Source organism: Rhamphochromis longiceps, linkage group LG8, assembly GCF_057381845.1.
Source record: "Rhamphochromis longiceps isolate RC_006_pf linkage group LG8, R_longiceps_female_GT1.1, whole genome shotgun sequence".
Classification (NCBI taxonomy): Eukaryota; Metazoa; Chordata; class Actinopteri; order Cichliformes; family Cichlidae; genus Rhamphochromis; species Rhamphochromis longiceps.
Window position 1 is genome coordinate 3,127,843 of NC_140564.1, and position 7,981 is coordinate 3,135,823.

At 39.4% G+C, this 7,981-nt stretch overlaps 1 pseudogene; it reads right to left on the reverse strand.

The window, feature by feature from the left end:
* Positions 1 to 3,014: 3,014 nt before the first annotated feature.
* Positions 3,015 to 7,651, reverse strand: LOC146662901 (uncharacterized; annotated as a pseudogene).
* Between the last annotated feature and the right edge of the window lie 330 nt (positions 7,652 to 7,981).

Here is a 7,981-nt window from a genome sequence, read left to right on the forward strand (position 1 = left end):
AAAGAGATTGGAGCCAGAGGACAGGTGCTGCTGCAGGTTATAAGAAAATTAGCTAACACTGCTGAGTGGGCCAATCACTGGCTGTGGTTAAAGAGGGCTGAGATCACTTGGGCAGTCAGCTATCCGCAACACACATGCCCAGAATTGATCAAACTGTGGTGGAGCTACCTAAGCAGGGGGCATCAAAAGGGTAGAAAACATAACACTATAATTTGTACTGTGATAGACCTGAAGCCTTGTTGACTGATACAGCTGTTTCAGGGCTCCTGGGGCTGTGCAGTTAACCTCATGGTAGTGAAACATAAGGCAGGAATGAAAAAACGTTTTGCTTCTACCCTCAGCTCTTTTTCCTGTTTGTGGGAGGCAGTGGAGATGTAGAGGGTACAGCCCGATCTGGGCGCGGAGGTATGGGATGCCAGATCACATGCCCCAGTTCCGGCTCTCCTCTCTCCTATGTTATCTCTTTTCTCTTTCACCTTTTCTATCTCTTTAAGAAGTGAGGCTCTTTAAGCACTAAAGACCTAAATAGTACTTATCGTTTTGCAGTGAAGTGATAGAAGAAAATAAATTGTAGAAAACTAAATAGGAAAAAGTAGAAGAGAAATAGCAATTTCACATCAACCAGTGACACACCCCGGGGCCTGATCAACCCTGGCAGGGCCTCCATTTATGAGGGTGTCTACTGGTAAGGGCCAAAACACCCAATGAATCCAAGGCCCACTACTGATGATGTGTCACAATATTTTTATATTATAATCTGGATTTGGTCTTTAATCCCTAAACCTCACCAAGAACTTTAAAAGAAACTAAAAAATGGCAAATATCTTTTGATAAAAGACCAAAAGACACTGTGAAGTTGATGCACACAACGATTTGTCCTCCTGATGAAGTTTCAGGACTGCCTTTCTCCATAGTGGCCATCCATCTATTCCTTTTGTGGAATAAATGTATGTGCTGTATGTGTCACAAATACCTAAATTTGATCTGGTGTGGGCTATAGTATTGAAAGGGTTGCATAATAAGAAATTGTTTTTGTTTGTGAAATAGATTTCTACGTTCTTTTTCACAAATTACTTACATGATTGGCAGTCATTGATAGGTTTGTAGCTTGAACCCATCCGCTGGAACGTTGAAGACAATATAATTACACTGCAAAGCAAGACACAAGTAGGCAAGCTTCTTCATGTTTCTCGTGCACGGGAGAGACCGGACAGGCACCGTTCCTTCACTTGACCCCAGTTGCTCTCGTCCGTTCTCCCGTACCACTGCCCTTTTATTGAGGTTACATGAATATGCATAGGTTCATTAACATATGACGTCTACAGGGATAGCTCAGTAGGTAAAGTGGTCGCCCCATGATCGGAAGGTCGGCGGTTCGAATCCACTTAACGGCTACCCTGAGGTACCCCTGAGCAAGGTACCGTCCCTACACACTGCTCCCCGGGCGCCTGCTTAGTGGGCTGCCCACTGCTTCACTGAGTGAATGGGTCAAATGCAGAGAAAAACAAGTAATTTCCCCATGGGGATCAATAAAGTATCCATTATTATTATTATTATTATTATTATTACATACACACAAAGAGTACCTTGCCTGTGTGTGTGTGTGTGTGTGTGTGTGTGTGTGTGTGTGTGTGTGTGTGGACTGCTGATCAAAATGTGTGTGGTGCTGATCAAAGGGTCAAACATCGTTGGTCAGGAAGAGGGTAGCCTCCCCCTCACCCTAGATGGTTCATCCTAGATAACACAGTAAGGAAGTCCAGCAGTTCATTTATACACAAAAGCACTTGGACTAGAACAGACGTAGCTACGTTAATCCTACCATAAAACAATTAAGCAAGGTACGAACTTTCCCATGCTCCCAGGATGTAGGTGTGCATTCTAGTGTGGAATGCACACCAAGCCTCTGCAGCCTGTTAAAGATCACACAACCTATCACTACACAATTGATTATACACCTCTAAGCATCTATGGTTAAATATTTCTAAGCATAAATGACAATCAACAATACAAACTCTAACAGTCATTTTCAGTTTTTACATATCAAGTCTACAGTCATAACTATATTAAACAGAAATGTGTTTTATATCTTTGTCATGGAAATATAAATGTTGCTAAATTTTAACTGTGGTGACAAAATGATCCATTGAAACTGCATGAAAACATCAAACTGACAGTTATTTTTCAACTTTATTTGATTGTGGTCATTGGTAATATAAAAACAAATAAACTACAGTGATACAGACAACTTAATGAAATTTGGTGGGGGTAAAATGACAATGATGTTGGTCCACCCTAAGACACTGTAGGCTTAGTAACCACTGGATCAATTAATACTCTAAATTTAAAAAAAAAATATGGTTGAGCACATCGCTGTACAACTGGAACTAAACAAAAAAAAGTTATATATCCAAAAGTTAATTTGTGGATCAGGGTTGTTGTGACAGAATCAGCTGAACTGCCTACTGTACTGTAGTATGATTATTTTAAAAATAAGCACAAGTACTAGTAATGCACTCAAACATTATTGATACTGTTGATATGAATGATACATACCATGAAAATATCCTTAACATGTACATCAAAATACTCAAGAATGAAAACTCTCACCTGTGACAAGCATACTTGAAATTTGCTTACAAAGTTCTATCAATCACATTTCAATATGTCTTGTAAATTCTGTGAGCCAAAAATATATTACAGTAACTTAACATGACAAAAATGTAAAAAGTACAAAATCTCCCTCTGATACATAACAGTGTACTATTATGTATTACCAAAATGCATGTTTAAAAACAGTGTAACAGGGTAGTTTTTAGCTCTACGAATGACATTAAATAAAAATGTGCCAGCTGTCTTTGTAAAAAACTATATGCATTGATGTGATGAAGTCTTGGGAATGCACTGTCAATGACTGGTCTATGGCCAACTTGAAAAAATTGGGGCCCCAGCGTTAAACCTGCAAGGTAGCAAGTTGATATAACTTTGAGGACAAACTGATATATTACAGATATTTATTACCGACTTTAATCAGAATATTCAGAGTCACTGTAAAAGTCATTGTCGGAAGTATGATCAAGGTTAATGTTCTTTGCTCCTGACAAAACTTGCATGTAACACTGTCTTGCGTGCAGCTTGTTTTGTTTCACATTCTGTCGTTTTCTGAGGATGATGCTCTGTAGACCTCTCAAACCCTCCTCACTTAGGCCACAATGCGAACCTTAAAAATAGAACATATAATTTAGTCTGCTTTAATGCCTTAAGAAACAGTCAGTGTTTTGTATGCATTACTTAAATACATACTTTTAAATATCTCACTGGAAAACAGGCCGGACAGCTCTTTCAGGATATCATCATATTTTGAAAGAGATTTCCAGTGATGGTCCATCTCTGTAACAAGAATCTTCTTTTCCTCCTCAAGTCTTCTTATTGCCATGATGATATCGAATGCCCTTCTCTTTGTTGTAAGGCTGACAGAGTCTGAAATGCATTTATAACAAAGTTATAAATCAATTCACAAAGAACGTCTGAAGTCATAAATGATTTTAGGTCAACACCTGAAGCTTAGGGTTTCATTATATGTCAGATATGCTGAAAGTAGACAACATATATGTACAACTACCGCTGTGTGCCCGCTGCCACGGCCAGCTTGTGTCACCAGACAGAATTTCTTCCAAGCACAGAGTTTCTTTGTCTGGAAACATTCTGTTGTATTTTTCCACAGCAGAAGTCAAGATTCCTTTCTCTTCTCTGATCTTGCGACGAATCTTGGCACGGGCTTTATTTCCATCGGTGTCTTTGTACAGACGCTGGGATCGTCTCTTTATGCTCGCTACGAGCACTTCGATTCTGCTCACCAAGGGATCAATATCACTTGTGCTTGTTGTTGCTGCTTAGAAGAAATAACACAGCTACACTTACATAAAGTCATTGTACAATTGCATCACATTTTTGAATCAGTTTTTGCTCACCTTCTGCCCAATCCTTTACATCACTGACCCATTCATCCAGTTGACTGTCAGTCACTGCTAATTGGACTTTTAAGGACTCCAGGTTCTGAAGCTGGGTTAGAAGAGCTTTTGTGGCCTACATTGTCAATTTGAGATTAAAAAACAAACAAACAAACAAAAAACACTAAACACATGTTTACTCCAAATAATAAGAACACAGAGGAGTAATCATCTAAAAATAAAGTAACAATATCATTACCTTCTGATATCGATGGGTCAGAGAGGTGGCCAACTGGTCTAGCTTTTGTTGATTCCAGCGCATGGCCATAAGAGTTAGCATGTCACTCCGTCCTGCAAACACAGAAAACGTAGTGTTACCACTTTTATCATAATTACACACTTAAAATCTAACTAGTGCAGGATTTGCCTTCTCACCTGCTTTGGACATATGTTTTGTGGTAACTGCAATCCTTGACAAAAAGGCATTACATTGCTCTACCTCCTCCCCTAGAGTCAAACCAGCCCCATCTTGATATGCTCCACTCCATTTCACCTGAAAAAAAAAAAACACACACACAGATGCACATACACACACACAGATAAAATACAAATTACACAAAATGTTGATGTGCAATTGTTCAGATAAAGTCATTAAAGTCAGAATTTCATACCTCACATTTGAAATCGTGGGCTTTAGCATGAAAGACTGAAAGAAATGGCTTCATGCTAAGAAGGTGCTGGAGCTCTGGACAGCTTTTTGTTACTCTTTCAAGATATGGCCAATACTTGCAGGTAACATCCATACAAAAAAAAGTGATATGTCTATTGGCCAGCTTTTGTTGCAGGTACAAGGGATAAGCAAAAATTTCCCTCCTCATCCCTCCTCATCCACCTTGCTGCTGGATCTTTGGGAGGTCTCTCTGGCTGCTGACCACTCCCCTCCACAAACACCTCATCCGGAGACCTAAAATGCATTAAATAGCTGGTGACAATGTCTTTTCACAATCTCTTCAACAGAGTGTTAAAGGTTAACATAATTATGTCTATGTAATTAGAGCGTTCAATCTTACATGTCTGGATGTGCTGTGTATGTAGTCCACAAATCTTCCCACATCTTCATCCTTTGCTATGAAGGCGTCTTCAAAGATGCCCAGTTCCTCAGATCTGAACAAAATAGCAATACAGTATACTTTATGGTGTCATACAAAGTAAGTCCAAAGTTAATTGGTGCACCTTATAGTCACATTGTCTGAAACAAACGTTGGTATTACACATATTTTGCTGTACCTGGCTGCATTCTTGAAACGGTAATGCTTGCGGTTTCCATCCACTGAAATTGCAAGCATGTCTGGGGCACATGCATGACATGTGAAGGGATCCTCCTTTAAAATCTTGTCTAATTCATATCTCACGGCTTCCCACTCAAAGAAACTTTTCTTAAAGCCATCTGCAGAGATCTTTCCCGTCTGGTTTAAAATGAAAGACATAAACAGAAAACAACTACGCTACAAGTGACTTTTAAATCCTGAATAACACAGAAGAACCATACTGTAAAGGATGCATAAACTAAAATGCTCACACGGCCAAAGTGGAGAGTTCGTTGATCAAGCATTTTTAAAAATGCTTTGCAGGAGAGTCCGGGTGATGCCATCTTCATTTCTTCAAATGTGAAGAAGACATCTGTTGCGTACAAAGTAGAAAAGTGAAGGGTAGCGGGCCAGTAATCACTTAGATTTAGGTCATCTACTCCAGCAGTCCAAGAAGCGTCACATGTCTCACACCTCAGCTCTGGCATGCTGAGATTGTAACGTCCTAGAAAAGTGAAAAACTCATGACTCCAGAGTAAAAGTTTATTATCTTTGGGTTAGGTCTTCTTTTTGTCTCAGAATATACTGCAACAATGCTTGTGAGGGTTTAGTTTTAAGTGAATTATTTACAGATGGTTGTCAGTCAGGACAAAATGAAGTTCTTCTTACCATTCATTGTGACCACAGCAACAACCTTTCCTGGTCTGACCCTCAAACACTCTGGTGGACAGCCGCAGATTGTGACTGGGCTCTCCACAGGTACAAGTCGTGCTAAAGAAGTCAACATGTATGCGTAACATATGATTTAAATAAGTTTATTAACTATGAAGTAAAACGTTGAAATGTGACTAAGATATGGTAGGACCAACTGAGCCTTACTTGAAACAATAAAAAAAACCAACTTAACAGCTCAAAGCTAACAGTGTAGTTGAGAGCTGAGGAAGCATCAACTTTTTTAAAAAATGAGATAGAGAGAGAGAGCGTAAGGGAAATGTATAAACAGTAAACATAATAAGTTTAGTCACAGAACTTACCATCATGGCAAAGGGTCTTATTTACAATGTAAGTTGTTGGAGGCAATGGCTGGAAGAATCCGGCAGTCATGGCACGTCTATTGTGAAGGACATATCTGGTGTGCGTGATGACATCACATTTATCACAAAAAAGGGGGCGTGGTAGACAGTCACGACAACGAAGCACAGCTGGATTGCTCCCACATTGTTGGCATATATGTTCCGACACACTTTCTTGAGCTGCCATGGTATTCACCAGATGGGGTCTTTTGGCCCTCCAACTCTCTGAAAAAAGAGTTTTTCTTGTGCTCCAGTTCAAGGAAGCCAAAAGAGGAGCTTTTGGTGGTGGTGCTTCATGGTGATCGTCTGAAGAATCATTCAGTGAGCTCTGGAGTTCTTGTAGAAAGTGCTCTGTTAAAAAAAAAAAAACATTTTCTATTAAAATTGATTAAATTATAAAAGTGTAATGGACAGAGTAGCTATGAGAGTAAAGCTTGATGGCTATAAATATGCTAGCAATTGCTGCAAACACATGAACATACTGCTTTGATCTAGTGAAGACACAGTGGAGTACATACCAACAGTCTCTGGGGCAAATGCCACCTCACAGTGACTGTTATTAGTGGTAGAATTGGTCTTCTGACTGTGGGCAGCTGTATAAAACATCAACAGTATATCAAAAACACAAATCAAATCCACATTTATAACACAGAAACAATTTAGAATCACCAATTAGCCAAACTCCACATCTCAGGACTGTGGGAGTAAACCAGGTAACCTGCGAGCAGAGAAACAAGGGAAGAACACGCAAACTCTGGTCTGATAGTGGAATTGAAATCAGGACATTTTTTGATGTGCCACTGTGCTGCCAAGTACCAATATCTTTTACCAAAATCCTTGTGAGGAGGTAACTGTCAGCCACATTTTGTTACTGGACTAACATAACGTAATGAATGCCATACTTGCTAGGGGGGGATCATTCAGTTTTAAGAGATAATTCTGTGGTTTATTTAATGTCCTTTTGTGTCAAAACAAACAAATTACTTTCCTGTTTGTCTTTACAAATATTTAAATTAATTAATATGTTAAATTTATGGTTTTGTGTCCATACAATCTATATCTTCAAATTATCTTGTATGAAAGAGTACTGACCCTTATGTAATTGACTCCGGATTGATCTTGGCCTCGCATAGAGTTGGTTTCCATCTTTGTCTCTTTTTTTCCATTTTACTGTTAGTTCAGGTGGCTTCACAGGTACAGGAGCTACCTCTTGCTTCAGCTCACCAAGCATGTCATCGAGGTGTTGGAGCTCATCAATTTGTTCCTGCTGATCAGTCAGATTATCTAGGATCCTTAAAGGATCTTGAATTTCGGAGTCACTCATGGCAGAAAGAAGAACAAACAAACAAACAAACAAACACACAAACAAACAAACAAACAAACACGCACGCACGCACGCACACACACACACACACACACACACACACACACACACACACACACACACAAACAGAATAATCAAACAAGACAGAGACCAACAGAGCGAGGCAGAAACAGAGAGACAGACCAATAAGGACAGCAGTAAGAACAGATACAAACAGACTGACGTGGCTCTTAAAAGTGCCTTTAGGAGTTTTTCAAAAAGCAGATGTAGGAAGGAATCAATCAATAATAGGCTGATTGATGAAGAACCTGTTTAGAAAAAAAAAAGTAT